Raw genomic sequence first — 23,346 nt, 5'->3', positions numbered from 1 at the left:
AAGGGAGGAGACAGAGATCAGGCGCCGGCCCTGGTCCAGCACACCGGGAGGACGCAGCCCAAAGACTGAAAGACTCAGCACCTGAGAAGAGCTCAGAGCCTTTATTGGTTTACAGATCCCAGGCCTGAAATAAGTCAGCTGGTTCTTAGCGGCAGTCGAGCCTCCACCCAGGCAAATCCCAGTCACTTATGTCCCTATGCCAGCTTCTCACCTGTAAAAGAGAAACTAATGATACCCCCTCCCATAGAGCTTTATAAGCACTGAATCAGTTAATATGCATAAATCTCCTTTAAAAGCTCTCAACACATAGTTAACATTCAGAAGCTGTTTTTATTACTTCCAGTTTTCTCTATCTTTTGTCCCCTTTCTTTCCCTGAAGACTTCTGGGAAGTAACTCAATGCATTTGCCCCCGATGGGACTGCCCATCCTCTCACCTGAGTGATAAAATCCGGCTGCTGGTTGACAGGGAGAGACACATCTTGGAAGGCATCCATAAACAGTTTCTTAGCAAGGATCTGCTTTCGCTCCTGGATGCAGTTAAAGGGCTTTGAACTTTGGAGTTAGCCTGACCTCTAGTGGTCAAGAAGAAAACTGAACAGACGGCTGGTTGCAGCCGTTCAAATGTGGCAAAGCTAAGGCCGAACCCCAGCACGCGGCTTTACGTGGCAACCTTTCTGGAGAGCTCACGAAATGCTGAATTGTGCTAATACACAGGGAAGTTACACCCCGTGGTGAAGTCCACTCATTTATAAGTGACAGGGGTGGGGTTTTAACCCAATCCTGTCTGGCTCCTGAACCTTCCTGTATTTATCCACCTGCCTTGGGCCCTACACTCGAGTCTGGCAATGTGAAGCAAAATGCATGATCCCTGCCCACAGGAACTTAGAGACCAAATGAGTCGGTTCCAGAACGGAGGTCCTCTGCTCCCCATTCAAATGCTCTTCTCGCTAGGACGCTAGAAACGCTGCTATGGAAACAGCTCATTTCGGGATGCTGGACTTCCCACCTGGACTAGAAGCTCAGCAAAGACAGGGATGCCGCGGGTCTCTGTCCCCTTACTGGGTCCATGGAGCCTCATCCGGGGCCTCACTTGCAGTCCACCAGGAGCTCGGGCTGCCCCTTTGGTTATACAGGGTTGGAGGGATTTAGGTTTGCAGCACTTTGCTGCCACTGGGATCAGCCACCGTTTGTGAAGTATGGCCCGCCCCGCGAGCAGAGCGCTAAGCATTTCACGTGCATTCTTAGTCCGTTCTGACAGCGCTCCCATGAGGCAGGTTCTACTGTACTGTCGTTTTACAGAAGAAAAATCTAAGGCTTAAAAAATGGTAAAGCAACTCGTCCAAGAGACGGTAGAGCCAGGACTTGAGTTCGGTTCTGCCTGACTCCGAAACCCACACTTTGAGGCGCCTCCTGCCTGACTTCTGGGCATTGTAGCTTGACCTGTAGAGCTCCGTGTACCCCGTTCCCTACCCCGTTCCCACTGTCGGTCTGAGAGGTGGGATCTGAGTGCAAAGAGTTTATTTGGGAAGTGATCTCAGGGGGCACCGGGAGAAGACCGGGGAAGTCAGCTCCGGCTGCCGGCACAAAATAGCACACGCCAGGTGGGCTTACACAGCAGACATTTATTTTTTCACAGTTTTAGGGGCTGGAAGTCTAAAATCAAGGGGCCAGCAGTGTTGGTTTTTCTAAGATCTCTCTACTTGGTTTGCAAATGGCTACTGTTTGGCTGTGTCCTCACAAGGTCTTTTCTCTGTGCACACCTCTGCTGTCTGTGTGTCCTAATCCCCTCTTCTTTAAGGACACCAGCCAGATTGTATGAGGGCCCACCCACCCAAATGGCCTCATGTTAACTTAATCGCCTCTTTAAAGGCCCTCTATCCCCAAACAGTCACATTCTGAGGTCCTAGGGGGTAGGGCTTCAACATAGAAATTTGGGTCACAGGAGGGGACAGTTTGATCCATAACGGGAAGTAAGACCGGGGAGAAGGAAAGAAGCAAATGAGGCATGCTTTACTGAGCAGGTTATCGCTGTAGGCAGATGGGGCCCTGACCCCACTGAGGACACGAGGGAGATCGTGTCAAACACTCTCAGGATTATCCCATCCCGAGAGCAAGCCAACGGCTGCAACGGGAGCATTAACTCCCCAACACTCCGGGTCCAGGAGGAAGCCCTCAGGCTGAGATGCAGCTGCCCACTGGGGGGGAAGTCGCGAATGGGACGGTGAGTGCCAAGGGCACACGGGTGTCTGCTGCGTCAGCTGTGCCGCCACCACCGCCCCGTCTACTCCTGAGTCCACTGGATTCTCACGTGACAGCACCTGGCTCCAACCCAACCCTGGTTGGTTGCAACAGGCCCATCTTAAAACGATCTTTCTACAAGTGCATTTGTTAACAAGTAACAAAGTCAAGTCAGAGGGCTTCCATCAGAGTCTGCTCGGTTTCCAGTTTTTGCTGCCCTTCCCATCGTACAGCAGGAGCAAAGTCACCGCCACGCCTTCTGGTGCAACTTTGTAAGAGGCAGGGCTCTGACTGCAAATGGCAGAACCGCACTTCAAATTGGCTTAAAAATACAGGGCAAGGGTGGGGGGGAGGGGCGGTTCACAGGCTCACGTCACTGAATATGCCAGCGCTGCTGGAGCAGGAGTTCAAAACATAACTTTGGGGACTGGTCTTTCTAAACCTCAGGGCTCAGTTTTTCTATGTTGACCTTTTTTTTTTTTTAATGTTTATTTGTGTGTGTGAGAGAGAGAGAGCAAAAGGGACAGAGACAAGCAGGCTCTGTACCATCAGCACAGAGCCCGATGCGGGGCTCAAATCCACAAACCGTGAGCTTGTGACTCAAGCCGAAACTAAGACTCAGACGCTTAACCGACTGAGCCACCCAGGTGCCCCTGTGTTGGCTTCTTCTGAAAGCGGGCTGTCTCTCTCTCTATAATGATACAGGTGAGCTCCAGATCTATGTCCTACCAGTAGTTCCAGCAGTTAGGATGCTTTTTTTTTTTTTTTTTGGCTGCTAATAACAGAGAAACGGGCTCAACAATAAGGACAGAGCCTAGGCTCTAGAGGGGGGCTGACTCCCTCTGTTTCACTCAGCCGTTCGGTGAATATAGCCAAGCCTACTGGGCAACAAGTTCAAGTTTGAAGGACACAACAGATGAGCTTCTATGGAATCTCTTCTTGACCTCTCCTCCAATCTGTCCCCCACATAGAATGCCAAGTGACACTTTACAATGCAATTGTAAGCATATGACTCCCCTGACCGAAACCCCTCAGGGACCGCCCTCTGCTTCACCAGCACAAACACACCCTCTGGCAGATGAGTCGTCTTCAATCCCCATCAGAAAGGAGGATCCGCTAATCCAGAGCTATACCAACTCCCCTGCTCTTTGTCACACTGTGGTCTCAAGGGTCCTTGATCTTCTGCACATCCCACAAAATATCACTGATCCACCATACCAGTGACACCATGCTGATCAGCCCTGGTGGGCAGGAAGTGCAAAATCTCTGCACATTCTGGGGTGCCACAGGATAGGAGACGCGGTCGACACAGATTCGGGAGGCTGCTGCATTGGTGAGGTTTTCCTTCCAGCCTCGTGGTCCAGGGTATCCCCCCCAAGACAAAGGAAAGCACACTGCACTTGGCAGTTCATATCACTAAGAAGGATAGCACAAGGTAGGCCTCTTGAGGCCTTAGGGATAACTCACACACACGGAGATGCCCTTCTTGCTAACTCAGAAAGCAACGCGTTTGGTTTTTGTTTTTCCTTTTGTTTTTTAAATGTTTTCTTTTGAGAGAAAGAGACAGAGGGCGAGAGGGGGAGGGGCAGAGAGAGAGAGAGAGAGAGATTGAGAGGGAGACACAGAATCCGAAGCAGGCTCCAGGCTCTGAGCTGTCAGCACAGGGCCCGACGCGGGGCTCCAACCCATGAGCCGTGAGGTCATGACCTGAGCCAAAGTCGGCTGCTTAACCGACTGAGCCACCCAGGCGCCCCCTCAGCGCGTTTTGAATTATGCCCAGAGAAGAACAGAGCTTTGCAGGAGGGATCTGCACTTGGAGCCACGGAACATGGCAGATCCCATGGCATAGAGGTGTCCACGATAGAAAGTGAGTCTGTGCAGAATCTCCAGAATCGCCAACAGGAGAATTGCAGCATAGACCCCCAGGGTTCTGGTGCAACGCCGTGCCACGTGCAGCGGAGAACTCTTTAATATTTGAGAAAGCGGCTCCTCACGTGCTACTGGACTCTAGGAGACGGAAACCTCACCATGGAACACCGTCATGAGCTGGCTGCTGTCAGACCCCTGAGTCATGAGAGTGGGCAAGGGAGGCAGAAATTCATAGTACAGTGGAAATGGCACCTTTGGGATCAGTCCCGAGCAGGTCCAGAGAGCGCAATTAAGCTACACAAACACGTGGCCCAGACCTCCCTGTATCTACCTCTCTTGCTCCAACACCCTTCCTCGGCTCCTGCCTATGTCCTGATGAAGGGTTTTCTACAGACCCCCTGGAAAAAGAGAAAATCCAAGCCAAGCTCATGGATGGATTGGCTCAATACATTGGTGTGAGCTCAAAATGTACTTCTCCTGCACTGTATCCCCACTCAGAGGCAGCTTTGAAAGAACGTTAGGCAGAGGACCTGGTCACCAACTTTGTGAGAAGAGAGAAGTAGCCCGAGTCAACATACGCTAACTTCTTGGCAGCGGTGAATGGCTCAAATGATTGGTCGGGAGCCTTGAAGGAGCAAGATCAGAAGGTCAGAGATCTTGAGGCCGAATTATGTCACTGGATCTGTGGGAGAGACACGGCGTGCGTGGGCCCTGGTGCCTCCGGTCAATAACCATCACAGGGTATCCATTGAAAGGAAGCAATTGGGCCACGGGGTGGGCAGCGTGACTTTTCCGGTGGAGACCAGCCGGCCTCTTCATTCAGCTACAACTGTGCCATAACTCTAAGCCTTTGAACGGAGCAACTAGGTGGCAGATTTGGAGGCTCAGCAGGGTCTCAACGACACGTGCTCCCTCCCACCAAGGCTGATCTAGCCACTGCCGGCATCATCTATGGACACTAAACCCTCAGTATGGTGCGGTCCCTGGCAGACCCAGCCAGCCAACGGGTGGCAAGTTGATTGCATTGGATCATTTCCACCCCGGAGCGGGCAGTGATGTCTCCCTATGAGGATTCACTTGGATTCCAAGTATGGGTTAATATGCTTTTCCTGCCCATGGCGGCCACCACTATCTGAAGCCTCACAGAGTGTCTGCTTTTCCATCATGGGATCTTGGGTAACAAAGTCTTACACCAAGGGCCTCCTGTTTTATGATGAAGGAGAGGCCACCGTGGACATGATATTCCATGTCGCTCAGAAGCTGCCTAACGGAACCCAGAAATGGCTTCTTAAATGCAAAACTAGGGCGCTGAGGTGGCTCAGTCAGTTGAGTGTCCGACTCTTGGTTTCGGCTCAGGTCGTGATCTCGTGGTTCTTGAGTTTAAGCCCCGTGTCGGACTCTATGCTGACAATGCGGAGCCTGCTTGGAAGTCTCTCTCTCTCTCCCTCTCTCTGCCCCTCCCCTGCATTCTCTCTCTCTCTTTCTCTCAAAATAAATAAATAAATCTAAAAAAATAAAATAAAATAAAAAATAAAAGCACAGTTAAGACACCAGCTTGGGGATGACACCTTGCAGGGGGAGGTCAGGTGCTGTCCTTCAAGACATAGTATGTACTTTGCCCCAGTAGCCATTATAGGGCAGCGTGTTCCTACCAACAAAGTTATAATGCATAGATCTGAGAACCAAGAGTAGCATCACTACCCCTCCACCCTCACACCCAGTGACCCACTTAGGGAACCTGTGTTTCCTCTCCCTGCAACTTTAAGCTCTGCTGAACTGGAGGTCCTGATTCCTAGGGGAAGGACACTCCTGGCAGGTGACATAATAACCATTCCACCGACCTAAAGGAAAGCTGCTACCTGGTCATTTTGGGCTCCTTAGCCAGTAGCCCAGCAGGCAGAAAAAGCAGTTACTGTATTAGCTGAGCTAATTGACTCTCATTATCACTAGGATATAGGATCACTGCTACGTAATGAGGACAGAGGAGAGGATTCTGAAGCTCTGAGGGTTTGCCGGGGTGCCCTTTGGTGCTCCCGTGCCTGATTTTAACCGTGAAAAGGCAACTACAACAACCCCAGCCTCCTTCAGGCCTGGAAACCAGGGGCTCAGAGCCCTTAGGGATGGAGATCTAGGCTAACCGTCCAGACAAGCAAAATCAGTGGCCAAAATAAGCACATGAAAAGATGCTCAGCATCATCAGTCTTCAGGGAAATGCAAATCAAAACCAAAATGAGATAGCACTTCCCACCCACCAGGATGGCCATAATCAAAAAAGAAGAACAGTGTTGGTGAGAAAGTGAAAAAATCGGAACCCTCGTACATCGCTGGTGGGAATGCAAAATAGCACAGCTGCTTTGGAAAACAGTTTGGCAGTTTCTCAAGAAGTTAAACTATGAGCTACCATTATGACTAAGCAATTCCACGCCTAGGTAGAGACCCAAGAGAAATGGAAACACCTGTCCGCACAAAAATCTGTGCATGAATATTCCCAGCAGCGTCGCCCGACATAGCCAAAAAGTGGAAACAACCCAAATGTCCATCTTACACGGGTGAACAAAATAGTATATTCATGCAATAGAATCATCCAGCCATGAAGGAACACGGTACTGATATATGCTACCACTTGGATGAGCCTTCGAAATATGCTGATTGAAAGAAGCTGTACACAAACTGTAAAAAAAAAAAAAAAAAAAAAGCAGCGGGGTGGGGAGCGCCTAGGTGGCTCAGTTGGTTAAGCAGCCGACTTCAGCTCAGGTCATGATGTGGCGGTTTGTGAGTTTGAGCCCCGTGTCAGGCTCTGTGCTGACAGCTTGGACCCTGGAGCCTGCTTCGGATTCTGTGTGTCTCTCTCTGCCCCTCCCCTGTTTGCGCTCTGTCTCTTTCCCTCTCTCTCAAAAATAAATAAACATTAGGGGAAAAAAAAAATTTAGGTGGGGGGGCACCTGGGTGGCTCAGTCAGTTAAGAGGCAGACTCTTGGTTTTGGCTCAGGTCATGATCTCCCAGTTTTGTGAGCTCAGGCCCCACATCAGGCTCTGTACTGGCAGCACAGAGCTTGTTTGGGATTCTCTCTCTCTCTCTCTCTCTCTGCCCCTTCCCCACTCATGCTGTCTGTGTCTCTCTCAAAATAGAAAAAGAAAGAAAGAAGCCAGACACAAAAAAACATTTAGTGGCTGATTCCATGTACATGAAATTTCCAGAAAGGCAAGTCCACAGAGACAAGACAGAGGGCAGATAAGGGGCTGCCAGGGATTGGGTGGGGAGCAAACAGAGGAATAAGGGGGGAGCGACCCCTAGTGGTGGTGTCTTCTGGGGGTGATGCAAGCATTCTGAAATTAGACAGCGGGAATGGTTGCACAACTTTGTGAGTACCCTAAAAACCACGATGCTGCACAAACTGTTCAAAGAGTGAATTTTATACTTTGTGAGTTATATCTCATAAGAAGAAATCGATGAGACAAAAAAAAAAAAAAAATTGCTGGCCAAGAAGTGGAGGAGACTTGAGAATGGATAGTAAAGATAGTCTGGCCTCAGGACCAACTGAAATAGTGGACGTGGGGCTTATCCCACCAATGCTCCTGTTGGCGATCTTTTTTTAAGAAATTGTGATAATGGGCTCCCACCTGGAGGGACAGAGGGACAAGACAGAGTGAGGAACCTAACAGGAAGTAGGAGGGAGTTAGCAGCCCCTGCGAGCAGCTGTGATTCTTCGCCTGGGGCTCTGTCTGGCCACTGAGGCCACTTGGCCCACCTGCAAGAGAGTCTCGGCATGCCCTCAAATGCTGATGAAAATGGGGGGACCAACACCCCATCTCTGTGGTCAGGATAACTCTATGATGCGTGTTCTAAATTTTTTTTTAATGTTAATTTATTTTTGAGAGATAGAGAGAAGGGGAGGTACAGAGATAGAGAGGGGGACAGAGGATCCTAGGCGGGCTCTGCACTGCCAGCAGAGAGCCTGATGCGGAACTTGAACTCACAAACCACGAGATCGTGACCTGAGCTGAAATTGGTCGCTCAACCAACTGAGCCACATAGACACTCCTATGTTGCGTGTTCTACGCAACCTCCCAGAGTCCCCAGTGGGGTTCACACCCCAGTTGGCCACAGCAATAACCTGTTCCATTAAACACTTCTAACTGGCTGTCTTCCTTCCCTGTCTCATGACTCTAATTCCCTACTGGCGCTTCCTGGGATCAATTACCAAATTGGCTAGTTGCACTCACAACCTTGTTCTGAGATCTGCTTCTAGAGGAACTCTCTTGGAGACAACTCCACTCCAGGCAGGGTCTCCCCAATGGCCATCAGTAAATTCAAGTTTATGACTTATCTTTTCAGTAACTGTGGGGAAGAGATAGATTATTTATGGTCCTGGGAGGAGGGGCGGGGGGTAAAATAAAGATCTCTGAGGCATTTACCAGTAGAAAAGGCAACTCTTTGAGATTTCCAAAATTTCCTTGGCCCCAGCACATTTCCAGCAGCTGTCAAAGTAAGAAGCCACTAGTGTCTTGAAAGAATCTTGGTGTCCCATTGGGGTGGAATCACGGCCTGTGAAATACTCCCCAAACTCTTCTTTTAAGGGGAACATTCCAAGATGTCTCTAGCATGCTGACAGATGTTTCTAGATACACCATATCTACCTTAACCAGGACAATAGACATGATATGAAGCAGAGTATTTTAAGTGAAGGAGCAAACAAAGTAAGTTATTTCAAGCCACCCCAGAAGCCTAGGCTTTTTTTTTTTTAATTTCTTAATGTTTATTTGTTTACTTATTTTTGAGAGAGAGAGACAGAGAGAGAGAGACAGAGCATGAGCAGGCAAGGGGCAGAGAGAGAGGGAGACACAAAATCCGCAACAGGCTCCAGGCTCTGAGCTCAGAGCCTGATGCGGGACTGGAACCCACAAACTGTGAGATCGTGACCTGGGCCAAAGTCGGATGCTGGAGCCACCCAGATGCCCCTGAAGCCTAGATATTTTGATGGCCCCACAAAGTTCATCTGAAATGTGGGGATGGGGTGGGCGCTGAATGTGGGCTCGGAGGCTGCTCTGAGGCTGTGCAGGTCCTGGCTGACACAGAGGCCCTGTTCTCTTTCTGGTGGGGTTGGGGCTGGGGCGGGGCATGAACAGCATTTCTGCAGGGAAGTACTTAATAAACCAACTCTAATTGGCTGGGTATGGCTTTGTAGATAAGTAAAGTGTTAGTTAGCTTCAGGCCCCGCTAAGGGAGGCCGGTCAGGGGATGCCCTCAGGTCTGAGTTCTCCTGGGGCAGTTTCTTTTGGAAAACAAAGATTCAAGATAAACATGGAATGCTGTGACCATTTCTTCTGCTCTGTGGGAGGGTACCTGCAGGAGGCTCTCTGAATCGCACACAAGACCTAGGCCAGCGTGACTAATAGGTCATAAATATGGCCTCTCTGTGTAAAGGTGATTCATGCACAGCTTGGCTGTTGTGGTTGCAGCCGTGTGATTGAGGGAACAACAGAATCTACGTGCATGGGTACCCCTGGCCGTCCTGATGAGATAAAGCTGTGCAAGCTGAATCTCATCCTTCTCAACTGGGGGCTGTTTTGTCCCCCACGAGATATTTGGCAACGTCTGGGGACGTTATTAGCTGTCACGGCTAGGGAAAGAATGCTACTGAAATCTAATGAGTAGAGGTCAAGCATGCTGCTAAACATCCTAGAATGTGCAGGGCAGCGCCCCACAACAAAAGATTATCCAGCCCAAAATGTCACTAGTGGGAGAAACTGTATTGCGTTAAAGGCTGTTGTGCCTTTTCAATCTGATAGCCAACCCAAGCTTGTAACCAAAGCTATCATGCTGCACAGGCTGACCTTGATCAGTCCCCAAGAGTGTACTTATACTGCCGAGGTAAGCACGTCGTGGCGCTACTGAGGATTATCAACTTGTTTATTCTCCGCTGGAAGCAGATGCTAATGCTGAGGCCTCGCCCTCCAGCAGGGGAAAGCTCAGCGCGGCTGAGGGGGTTTCTTACAATCCAGCGGGAGCAGTCTTGCAGGAGTCCACTAGGGGGCAGCCATCAGCAGCATCCTCTTGCGAAGGTGGCTTAAAATTAAATCAAAAAATAAAATAAACCAAGAAAAGCTCTGCTGCCTGTCACCGTGCTGTCCTTAAGAGAAGCGAAAGAGCCTGGAGAAAGAGAGACACATGGGCGAAAATTCCAGTTCTGCCACGCGCCCGTATTTGCCAAGAAAATAATACACGCAGACAGACGGCACAACGTATATTTCCGAGGAAATTTTTGTCAGTGAAAATATATGTAAGCACTGTCAACATATCGGTATGGAAAGTTATTTTAAAGTGGCTTTATAAAGACACATTTTTCTTTTTAAAAACATATAGTGTAAGTTTCATAAGTGCACATGCACATGAAACAAAATTCCAAACACACAAAACAATACACATGGATCTATATAGTAGCTCTCTATCATACAGCTGCAAAGTCGGCAAGAAAAAAAAATTAGAAGTGTTGTCGTTCTACATGTTGGTATAAATGTAGAGCTGGAAGGGCACAAGTGGGTCCAAGCACTTTGGAAAACAGTAGGACATTCTTCAAGATGTGCAATTCCTCTCCTCATGCAGATGGGCACAAGGAGACATGTTCAAGGTTATTCATAGGAACACTGTTCCTTTTTTATTATTTTTTAAGTTTATTTATTTTGAGAGAGAGAGAGAGAGACAGAGTACACAAGAGGGGGAGGGGCAGAGAGGGGGAGGGAGAGAGAGAATCCCAAGTAGACTCCACCGTTGGCACAGAGCCCAATGTGGGGCTCGAACCCACGAACTGTGGGACCATGACCCAAGCCGAAGTCAAGAGCCGGACGCTTAACCGACTGAGCCACCAGGCACCCCAGGAGCATTGTTCTTAATGCAGTCGGAAATATCCCATATGTCCATCTGCAGTAGAGTGCATAGATAAATTGTGGCATATTCATATAATGAATATGATTCTACAGTGATTGTCAATCTTTTTCATCCCAGGACTTCTTTACTTCTTAAAATCTACCAACTGCCCTCAGAGAGCTTTTTTTTACATGGTTACAGCTCTATGTACTTGCCAGATAAGACATTTGAACTGAGAAACTTTTGATATATGTATGTATTAATTCATTCTTAAAATAATAAACATATAACATAACAATTATATTGTTATGAACAATAACTTGGTTTAAAAAAAAACTAGCAAGAATGGCAGAATTACTTTAAATTTTGGCAAATCTCTTTAATGTCTTCCTTTATAGAAGATAAATGAGTGGGGTGCCTGGGTGGCCCAGTCCATTAAGCGTCTGACTTCGGCTTGGGTCATGATCTCATGGTTTGTGAGTTTGAGCCCCGTGTCAGGCTCTGTGCTGACAGCTCGGAGCCTGGAGCCTGCTTCGGACTCTGTCTCCCTCTCTCTCTCTGCCCCTCCCCTGCTGGTATTCTGTCTCTCTCTCTCAAAAATAAATAAACGTTAAAAAAAAAAGAAGAAGAAGAAGATAAATGAGTTCTTGAATCTGCTTCTGCATCCAGTCTGTTGCAATACTGCACACCGTGTAGCTTCTGGAAAGCTCCACAGTACCCTCGTGAGAGAATGGAGATTAAAAAAGGCAAATAACTTCTCAGGCAAACTTATATACTATGGATGTGTAGTTGGTAGTATGAAAACAGTTTTGACTTCTTGGATGGCCTGATTTTGAGAAGCACCACAATGTAGCGATGAAAATGTGCTACATCAGTATGTGGGATGTCATAGACTGCTCTCACAAATATCATATTGAACAAAAGAATACATTTGGGGGGGAGGGGGGTAGAGAGGGAATGGGGAGTTATTATTTCCTGGGTACAGAGTTTTAGTTTTGCAAGATGAAAAGAGTTCTGGAGATGGATGGTGGTGAAGTTTACACGATCCTGTGAAGCACTCAATACCAGTGAAATGTATACTCACAAGTTGTTAATATGGTGAATCGTATGTCATGTGTATTTTACTACAATTTAAGTTTTTAAAAGAATATGTTTGGGGCGCCTGGGTGGCTCAGTTGGTTAAGCGTCCAACTTTGGCCCAGGTCATGATCTCGCGGTCCGTGAGTTCGAGCCCCGCGTCGGGCTCTGTGCTGACAGCTCGGAGCCTGGAGCCTGTTTCAGATTCTGTATCTCCCTCTCTCTGACCCTCCCCCATTCATGCTCTGTCTCTCTCTGTCTCAAAAATAAATAAAGGTTAAAAAAAAAAAAAAAGAATATGCTTGGTTAGATTCCATTCATATAATAACATTTCAAAACAGCCCAAACTAAACGAAATTATTTAAGTACACATACATGCGTAGTAAATCTTTAAGACCAAGGGGAATTATTATTGCAAAATCAAGATGGTCAGTACTCTTGGGAGAGAAGAATGGGGCTGTAATTGGAGATTGATGTGACTAGTACTGTACATACTCTTTTAAAGATTTTACTTATTTTATTTATTTATTAAAAAAAAATTATGTTTATTTAATTTTGAGAGTGAGAGAGACAGAGCACAAGAGGGGAAGAGGCAGAGAGAGAAGGAGACACAGAATCTGAAGCAGGTTCCAGGCTCCAAGCTGCCAGCACGGAGCCTGACATGGGGCTGGAACCCACGGACCATGAGATCATGACCTGAGCCAAAGTCAGACACTTAACCAACCTAGCCACCCAGGCGCCCCTTAATTTTTTTTTAATGTTTACTTATTCTTGAGAGAGACAGAGACAGAGTGTGAGCAGGGAGGGACAGAGAGAGAGGGAGACAGAGAATCTGAAGCAGGCTGCAGGCTCTGAGCTGTCAGCACAGAGTCTCACATGGAGATCGAATTCACAAACCGCTAGATCATGATCTGAGCTGAAGTCGGACGCTTAACCGACTAAGCCACCCAGGTGCCCCAGATTTTTTTTTTTAAGTAATCTTTAAACCCAGTGTGGGGCTCAATCCCACAACCCCGAGATCAAGAGTCACATGCTCCATCAACTGAGAGCCAGCCAGGCACCCTGTATGTAATTACTCTTTAAGCTGAACATATTTTATGCATTTTCTACATGTATATGTATATATAATGGATTACTCTCATTAAAAGTCAAAAGGCATTCAGAGAAGAAAGGACAGACTATTGAGCAAACAGTACTATAACAATTGCAAACCTATGTGCAAACAAAAATAATCCTTGACCCATAGTCAAAAATTAACTCAAAATGGAGGACAGGCCTAAATGTAAAACCTTAAACTATAAAACGTCCAGAAGAGGGGTGCCTGGGTGGCTCCACTGGTTAAGCATCCAACTTCGGCTCAGGTCATGATCTCACAGTTCTGTGTGAGTTTGAGCCCTTCATCGGGCTCTGTGGTGACAGCTCAGACCCTGGAGCCTGCTTCAGATTCTGTGTCTCCCTCTCTCTCTGCCCCTCCCCCATTCATGTTCTTGTCTCTCTGTCTCAAAAATAAATAAAACATTAAAAAAAATTTTTTTAAACGTCCAGAAGGAAACATAAGGGATTTGTTATCTCGAGTTATGCAAAAAATTCTTAGATAAGACAGAAAAAGCACAATCCACAAAAGAAAATTTTGATGTGTTGAACTTCATCAAAATTTTAAAACTTCTGCTCTTTAAAAGACATGAAGGAAATGAAAAGACAAACCTAAGAGAAAATATTTGCAAAACACATTCTATATATACAAGAAAAATACAAAGAACACATGAAACTCCATAATAAGAAAATGAACAACACAGTTTTAAAAAAAGTTAACATATTTGAATAGATAATTCACTAAAGAAGATACATAGACTGTCAGTGAACAATCTGAAAATGAAATTAAGGAAATGAAAAGACAAGCCACAGACTGGGAGAGAATACTTGCAAAACACATTCTATATATATACGAAAAATACAGTGAAACTCCATAATAAGAAAATGAACAACCCAGTTTAAAAATTGTCAAAATATTTGAAAAGACAATTCACTAAAGAAGATACAGACTACCAATGAACAATGTGAGAATGAAATTAAGAAAACGATTGCATTTACAATAGCATGAAAAAGAATAAAACACTTAGGAATAAATTCAACAACAGAAGAGGAAGATTTGTACAATGACTATTACAAAACATTGTTGGAAATAAAGAAGACCTAAATAAATAAAAAGCCACTCTGTCTTCACAGATCAGAAATCTTAATAATGTTAAGATGGCAATACTTCTGGTTGACAAATTCAGTGCAATTTGTATCAAAATTCCAGCAGGAATTTTTTTTGCAGAAATTGATAAGCTAATCATAAAATTCATATCCTTGAATATCCAAAACAATCTTGAAAAAGAACAAAGTTGAAGGACTCTCAATCACTTCCTTCAAAATTTGCTATAAAGCTGCAGTAATAAGAAAGTGTAGTACTGGGTTTAAGGATACACTTACATAGATCAATAGAATAGATTTGAAGAGTTCAGAAATAAACTCTTATATTTATGGCTAATTAATTTTCAACGTTGGGTGCCAAGACTACCCAGTGAAGAAAGAACAGTCTTTTCAACAAAGAGTCCTGGGACAGTTGCTCTCACACATAAAAAGGAGTGGAGTTGGACCCCTACCTCACACCATGTGCAATACTTAACTGAAGGTGAATCGTAGAACTAAATATAAAGGCAAAACTATAAAATGCATAGAAGAAAACATAGGAATAATTCTTTGTGACTGTAGATTGGGCAATGATTTCTTAAATATGACACCTACATATATATATATATATATATATATATATATATATAAAATTTTTTATCAAAATTAAAGCTTTTGTGCTTCAAAGGACATCATCAAGAAAATGAAAAGATAAATCACATAATGGGAGAGAAAATATTTGCAAATTATATGTCTGATAAGGAACCTGTATCCAGACTATATAAAGAACTCTTATAACTCAATAACAAAAAGACAACCCAATTTAAAAATATTCAAAGGATCTGAATACATATATGTCTAAAGAAAATATACCAATGGCCAATAAGCACATAAGATGCTCAACATCATTGTGTCATCAAGAAAATGAAAATCAAAACCACAATAAGATAGAATTTTATATCAACCCACCAGATGGCTGTAATCAAAAAAGAGGACAATCATGAGTGTTGGTGAGGATGTGGAGAAACAGGAACCCCCATACATTGCTGATGAAAATGTAAAACAGCATAGTTCTGTGGGAAATAGTCTGGTGGTTCCTCAAGAAGCTAAGCATAGAGAGACACCTGGGTGGCTCAGTCGGTCATGACTGACCAACTTTGGCTCAGGTCATGATCTCATGATTCACGGGTTTGAGCCCTGCATCAGGCTCTGTGCTGACAGCTCAGAGCCTGGAACCTGCTTCAGATTCTGTGTCTCCCTCTTTCTCTGCCCTTCCCTGGCTTTCGTTCACTCACTCTCAAAATAAATAAACATTTAAAAAACTTTTTTTTTTAAGAAGTTAAGCACAGGGGCGCCTGGGTGGCTCAGTTGGTTAAACATTTGTCTTCACCTCCGGTCATGATCTCACGGTTCATGAGTTCGAGCCCCACGTTGGTCTCCGTGCTGACAGCTCAGAGTCTGGAGCCTGCTTCGGATTCTGTGTCCTCCTCTCTCTCTGCCCCTCCCCTGCTGTGCTCTGTCTGTCTGTCTCTCTCTCTCTCTCTCAAAAATAAGTAAACATTAAAAAATTAAAACAAAGAAAAGAAAAAAGACCGACGATGCCATGTGCTAACAAAACTGCGGACTCACTGGACATCTCCTCCATCGCTGGTGGGAATGCAAAACGAAGCTTTGGGAAACAGTTCGGCATGTTTTCTTTTTCGTAACGTCAAACATCCTCTTACCAGATGGCCTGATAACCCATTCTTAGGTATTAACCAAAGAGAAATGAAAACTCATGTTCATGGGGAAACCTACACGTTAATTTTATAGCAGTGTTATTCATAAACGCCAGAACAAGAGGTAACCCAGAGAGTCGACTGCTGAGCATGCCAACAGCGGGGCATGCACCCAGCGGAAGATTAGTCAGCAACAGGAGGGAATGGCCTGCTGCTGTTACAGCAAGAAGGAGGCATTTCAAGAAGCCGGCCTCAAAAGGCAATAATCTGTATAGCTCCATTTACGTGATAAGCTGGAAAATGCCCATTTATAGGAACAGAAAACAGGTCAGTGGGTGCTAGGGGCCGGGAGTAGAGAGGGGCTGACTGCAAAGGAGCACACAGCAATTTTGGAAGTGGATGGAAATACTCTGTATCTTGGCTGCAGTGCTTGCTACGTGATTGTATGTCTTTGCCAAAAATCAGACAAGTGCAGGGGCGCCTGGGTGGCTCTGTCGGTTAAGCATCTGAGTTCAGCTCAGGTCATGGTCTCACAGTTTGTGAGTTCGAGCCCCACATCGGGCTCTGTGCTGACCGCCTGGAGCCTGCTTCAGATTCTGTGTCCCCTCTCTCTGCCTGCCCCTCCCCTGCTCATGCCCTGTCTCTCTCTCTCTCTCTCTTGAAAATAAATAAACATTAAAATTTTTTAAGAAGTCAGACAAGTGTAAACTAAAAAGGAGTGAATTTTTCTGTATGTAAATTATACTTCAATGAATCTTCCTTAAAAACAACAACAACAACAAAACGAGAGGCACAAGGGTGGCCTGATCCGTTGAGCATCCAACTCGGTTTTGGTTCAGGTCACAATCTCCCAGTTTGGGGGTTCGAGCCCCACATCGGGTTCTATGTGGAGCCTGCTTGGGATTCTCTCTCCCTCTCTCTCTGCCCCTCCTCCACTCACTCTCTCTCTTTCTCTCAAATAAATAAATAGGAAGGGGAAAATGAAGTGGTCCTTCCTCTACATCGCTGGACCAACCATTCAATTCTATTTTCCCTTCCCAGAAGATAGTCACTGTTACCAGTTTGTAGATCCTTTCAGGCTTCTCAGAAATAGTCTAGATATATACAAGTGCACATGAATACTTCTATGTGTATATACATTTACATGTGTATAAATTTACATATGTCCTATGTGTATGTATATGTATAAATAACTTTGGGAACATATGATACACTGGTCTTTGCTTTGCACCTAACTATATGTTTTAAACATCCTTCCACATCATTTTATAGCGGCTGGTCTCATCCTTTTTTCTTTTCTTTTTTTTTCTTTAATTTTTTAAAAGTGTTTATTTATTTATTTTTGAGAGAGAGATGACGAGCAGGGGAGGGGCAGAGAGAGAGGGAGACAAAATCCCAAGCAGGCTCCGTGAACTTGAACCCACCAACCGTGAGATCATAACCTGAGCCAAAACCAAGAGTTGCACGCCCAACTGACTGAGCCACCCAGCCGCCCCCTTTTCTTCTGCTTTTTTAAAGCAGGCGGGCAATTTGGCTAACCTCGAATTGCAGACTGCCTCCACAGGGGTGAGTGACAACTGGAACATCGGCTCACTCTGCTTAGCTTTAGCCCTGAATACAAGCGTTCTGCTAGAGGTGCGAGCAGAGCTCATACAGAGAATTTGGGGCTCCCCTCCTCTCGATGTTCCTCTTCCAGGACTCCCGACTCAACACCCCGGGGCTGTTTGCACACCCCCCTGTCCTCTGGCTCTTCCGGCAGGTAAAATCAGGTGTCCTGGCAGAGTTTGGGCCACCGTCTCTCGGCACAGATTTGCCACACCTTTGAAAACGGGACACTCACCCTGGACGTGTCCCTTTCTTCCAAGTGACGACATCCCTCTGGCACCTCCCTGTGTTGGGTTGTTCCCCAGTGTCTTCAGACAGTTTGAGTTTGTATGGGGGGTGGGGTTTGCGATTTTGCGATTTGTCCAGTTGAATGTTATTGTCTGCACAGGATCCATCTGGGAGGAGATCGGCAGCCATGACTGGGAGCGGAATTTTGCCTCACTCTTTAACTGCCACATTTCACCTTCCAGACACCCCTTGCAAGAAAGGTGTCATTCTGCCTCCTGTCTGCAGAGCAGTAGGTGATACGGGCCCATCGGACCCCAGATCATTTGAGCATTTGGGAATGGCCTCTGTTTTGGCTTTGTTTGTTTGTTTTCCTGTTTGTTTTGAAATAAAACACTTTCACTATGACCTTGGAAACGTCACTTAACCTCAGTTCTCATTTGTAAATCTGAATAATCATGAGACTTTCCTCACGAGGCAGTCCCGAAGGGCAATGAAATGGGCAACCGTGGCCGATGTTTATATGCGGTACTTCGTGCAGGGACCGCCCTCAGGGGCTTTATTCCTTGCAACGGCCTATGAATGAGGTATTATTATCATCAGCTCCATTTGACGGTGAGGAGACTGGGGCACGGTGAGCTTACGCGACTCGCTCCGTGCCCTCCTGCAGGCAGTGGCGGAGCCCGGCTTCGGCCAGAGGCTGTGGCGTCTGCATCCGGGAGCTCAGCCACGTGCCCCTGGAACGGGGGTCTTAATCCTGCGTGCGTCAGACTCACGTGCCAGTCCTGCAAATATCTGCTGAGTCAGACTCCCCAGCCTCCGCGTTTGCTATCAACCTCCATGCCTCGGCACGGTCGGTGCTGGAACACAGGCATTCCCCACGCTGGCTTCCTTCTCCTGACTCACCGGCTCTTCACCAAGTTCTAGGACTGGACTATTAGGGTTGCCTCTGACCCATTCCTGACACATCTATGTCACCAGCCCGCATGTCAGGAGGAACAGGTTCTAGCTGCCTCAGGGGGAAACAGCCGTCCTGGGATCATCCTTCTCCACCTGTCTGAAGCTATACCCGGTCATGTGACCAGTGCGAGAGCTACTGTGAGCCACGGTGGATGTGTCACCCAACGTCGCGGTCTTTTAAGTAAACTACACCTGACAACACCGTGTTATCCCTAGCTCCTTCAGTTTCCTGGAAACTCCCAGGATGTTTCAGAAGGCAGAGTTCAGCTGTAACTTGGATGGTAAGAACCCATGGAACCAGCCATAGTCAGATGGCCCTGAACGTTAAAATAGGCTGGCCCTGAGTTCTCATACCCCTTTAGGACATTCCTCTCTCAAATCAAAATTTCTTAGTATGGGTGGGGGTGGAGGGGGGGGGCGCTGGGCACCTGGGTGGCTCAGTAGGTCAAGCGTCTGACTCTTGATTTCGGTTCAGGTCATGATCTCACAGTTTATGGGTTTGAGCCCCGGAGCCTGCTTGGGATTCTTTCTCTCCCGCTCTCTGCCCCACCCCCACTCGTTTTCTCTCTCTGGCTCTCTCTCTCTCTCTCTCTCAATATAAATAAATAAACACTTTAAAAAATTATTTGTTTAAAGAGCTTTTATGGTCCAACATGGCCCCTGCTTATCTCTGACCTGAGCCCAGTCACTCCCCATCACGATCCACACTTGAGCCGCACCAGCCTTTTGACTGTCATGAATGTCACCTCAAGACTCTTACACTTGCCATTCATCCTACCTAGAGACTTCTTCCCCTGGCACCTCACACGGCTAGTTCTTTCTTGGCATTCAAATGCCAGCTTCAAGGTCACCTCCTCACAGAGGCCATCCGTCTGGTGTAAAGTCTCCCTTCTTCTCCCTGCCCCCTCACTCTCCATCTGGCTAACCCTGTCTTATTTTCTTCATAATACGGCTTTCCGTAACTGTCTCCCCTTTGCTCCTCTAGGTGTTTACTTTATCTCTCTAACACTAGGAGAGCGAATGCTCTGCCCGTCACCGTCCCTGCTGTGTCCTGAATGCTAGAAGCCAGCCAGGAACCACGTCTAGAACACTCCGTAAGTATCTATGAGATGAATGAGAGCCTCTGCCATCAGCACTTTCTGTCTCCCTACCCCCACCCCCCCACCCCCGTCCTCCAGACCAGTGTCCTCCAGCAGCAAAGCCAGCAAACTGAAGGCACATTGTGTCCCCGAGACAGGCACAGGTGTAACACACGCCACCAAGAACACCTGGCGGGGAGAGTAAGCTCACCGACTGGATTTGAATCCTGGCTCTGTCACTCCTAGCTGTGACCCCGGCCTCACCTCTGCAGTGTGTGACCTTGGGCTCCTCTCTGAGGGGCCTGTTGTCTTCCTGCGTGAAGTCAGGAAAACAATCAGACCTACCTCACAGGGGCATGGAAGGTGAAATGGGGTAGGACACGTGAAGCACGTAGCACAGTGCCAGGCCCATCAGATCGGGCGTCCCGGAAGCAGGGTCGGGGAGGGGCACGCACAGAGCCTGACAAGCGTCCCCATTTGCACTTCCTCAAGGGAGGTTCAGGAGTCTGAGGGGACTTTCGAGGCCACTGCCCTGCTTTAATCTGCCAAGCTTGTTACTGCCGGAGAAGCCACGCAGAACCACTTATCAAGAGTCCTTTTGGGGCTTCCCAAATAATTACCCAGCACCTGCCAGGTGCCTTACAAAAGACACAGATGAGGCAGATGAGGAGGTCTGGGAGCTTCATCTAGGAGCAGAGACAAGATAAAAGCACACGACCAAAGAGGGTACGTGGAAGACAGACAGAGGAGGGCCAACGGACAGTCTGTTGGCAGTCCCCCGGCTTTGCTCCTCGTACCTGAAGACAGGGCACCCTTCCATGGGCCCCTCTCTAGGATGCCTTGGCAATAAAACAGAGTCAGTGGTTTAGAGAATGCCCTTCCCATGCAGGCACACCCCTTTTTAAATCGCGGCTCCTGTGTGACCTCAAGCACATGACCTCACCTCTCTGAACCTCACTGCTGCATTTCTAAAATAGAGATACCAACTGGGACCCATTCACAGGGTTCTTGAGAGGATTTAAGGAAGTCTGTATTAAAAGTACTTGGCACAGGGTGGTGAATAGGAAACGCGAGTGGCAAATGCTAGCTGTTTTGTTTTTATGTTTATCCCAGTTGGAAGCGGTTCAACTTCAAAGAAACCTCTCTAGCATTTGCCACTTGCATTTATTATCCCAACAACATGTCCACGGCGCTTCTGTGCCAGGCTCTGTCATGGAATTGTCTTAACAACCTCATAAGGAAGGTGCTATTTTTTTTCTTTTTTTTTTTTTTTTAACACATAACATAAAATTTACCATCTTAACCATTTTTAAGTGTGCAGTTCAGCGGTGTTAGGCATATTCACGTGGTTATGCGATAGATCTCTAGAATTCTTTGTGTTCCTTTTTGTTTTTGCAAAAATGAAACTTTATAACCATTGAACATCATCCCCTCACTTCCCCGTCCTGTAACCCCTGGTTTCTGTTTCTAGAAAGGTACTATTTTAACTCTGTTTCACAAGTCAAGAAACCAAGATCAGCTACAGAATTTGAGGGACTCGGAGCAAAATGAAGACGACAAATGAAAATTATGAGGAATATCAAGATGATGACAGCAGAGCATTGCACCAGGCACAATCACATAGGACCCATGAAACGGGCCCTGGAGGAAACCAAGGGCCAGAGAAGTTAAGTTACTTTCCCAAGGTCACACAGCAAGTTTTGGAGCCTCTAAAAATCCTTTATTTATTGTAAACTCCCTGCAGGCAGGGGCTTTGAGGTCACTGGTGGCATGTTCTGATCCCGGGTCCTCAGGTCTCCACGAGTTTGATGGCCAAGTCCCCTCTCTGATTGTTTCTGAACGCCAAGAAAACGAGAACCAAATTATAAACGTATAAGCTAAACACGAGTTTTATTTACAGTTATGGCATTCAGTGCTGCAAAAGAGTTTAAGGAGCTAACCTATTTTTTGTTTCTGTGAAAGAGACTTCATTTTTTCTGTGAGATTCTTTGCTGGTGATGGGAAGAAAGGAGAGATAAAATCTCAGGGGCACATCAATGCATTAATCATGGTCCTAATCTCATGACCTCTTATTATTATTATTATTATGCCCTTTTAGTTTAACTATTCTTTGTTTATTTTCAGTGCAGTAACGATTACCTCTGAACTCACCCAAGAACTAGCTTATTGCTGATAATTCATATCTCCTCTGGGCTCCTTACCCGTATCATTTTCCCATCTCAGACATGATCACTGTCCCGAATGTCACATGTCCTGGTTGCTAGTTTTCAGATGTGTTACATTTGCATGCCTAGCTAAATGATGTATTGTTTGCTTAAAAGCAAATTCATAGAAAGGGTATTTTGAAATTCATAGAAAGGGTATTTTATGCCATCTTCTGAGACTTGCTTTTTTGACTCAAGAATAGCTGAAAAGAGTCCATCGCTGTGTCGTTACATAGACTGGTATTTTATTTATTTTCACTAGTATAGAACATTCCATTATCTGGACAGACTGTAATGTAGTTATCCATTGCCCTCTCATGGGCATTCAGGCTGTTTCAGATTTTTGCTATTAAAAAGAGAGCTTCCGGGGCGCCTGGGTGGCTCAGTCGGTTGAGCGTCCGACTTTGGCTCAGGTCATGATCTCACAGCTTGTGAGTTCAGGCCCCGCATCGGGCTCTGTGCTGACAGCTTGGAGCATTCTGTCTCTGTCTGTCTCAAAAATAAATAAACATTTAAAAAAAAGAGAGAGAGAGAGCTTCCATGAAATTCTCATGTAAGTACATGAGTCAAATTTTGCCTTGGTTATATACCCAGGAGTGCAATTGCTGATTCATAGGGTATAGTAATGTATAGTAATGCTAAAATTTGCAAGAGAATGCCAAATCACTTTCCAAAATTACTGCTCTGAAGTATACCCCCCGGTGATCATAGGGGATCCCACTGATCTCCATCTCCCGCATATGGTATTGTCAACTTTTATAATTTTTCCAGTTGAATGAGTGTTGAATGAATAAATGATCGACTAATGGGGATACTATAGATTGTTCAGAAAAAATAAGTTCCTATGGTCAATCAATAACCTTTAACTTTAGGTCAATCAATAAATTAAGCAAATTAAGTGTGCTTTAAAATGTTGCCAAGAAGACAAAATGAAAAATTTCAAGTAAACTGTTGCAAAAATCTTACGAAAACTACAATCATTCCATCTGTTAGGAAATGCCATAAAATATAAATAGTTAAAAAAACAAAAGATAGGGGTGCCTGGGTGGCCCAGTCGGTTAAGCCTCTGACTTCGGCTCAGGTCATGGTCTCTCAGTTAGTGGGTTCCAGCCCTGCATTGGGCTCTGTGCTGACAGCTCAGAGCCTGGGGCCTGCTTCAGATTCTGTGTCTCCCACTTGCTCGCTGCCCCTGGCCTGCTTGCGCTCTGTCTCTGAATCTCTCTCTCAAAATAAATAAACATTTTTAAAAAATTATAAAAAACAAAAGATAAAAACTCCCTTTATAAAACACATGTATAATTTGCATCAAACCATAATACATATTTTGTGC

The 23,346-nt window shown here is 46.1% G+C and overlaps 1 long non-coding RNA gene across 2 annotated transcripts; it reads left to right on the top strand.

The window, feature by feature from the left end:
* Positions 1 to 18,639: 18,639 nt before the first annotated feature.
* Positions 18,640 to 22,363, top strand: LOC122209946. 2 transcript variants are annotated; one of them, XR_006197852.1, is made up of 3 exons: positions 18,640 to 19,014; positions 19,746 to 19,827; positions 21,284 to 22,363. It is a non-coding gene; the product is annotated as an uncharacterized LOC122209946 (long non-coding RNA). The 2 variants fall into 2 exon arrangements; XR_006197851.1 differs by having other exon boundaries at positions 19,719 to 19,827.
* The last annotated feature ends 983 nt before the right edge of the window (positions 22,364 to 23,346 follow it).

This window comes from Panthera leo, chromosome E3 (assembly GCF_018350215.1).
Source record: "Panthera leo isolate Ple1 chromosome E3, P.leo_Ple1_pat1.1, whole genome shotgun sequence".
NCBI classification, from domain to species: Eukaryota; Metazoa; Chordata; class Mammalia; order Carnivora; family Felidae; genus Panthera; species Panthera leo.
Note: the sequence above shows the minus strand (reverse complement) of the source record. Positions and strands in the feature narration are given on the sequence as shown.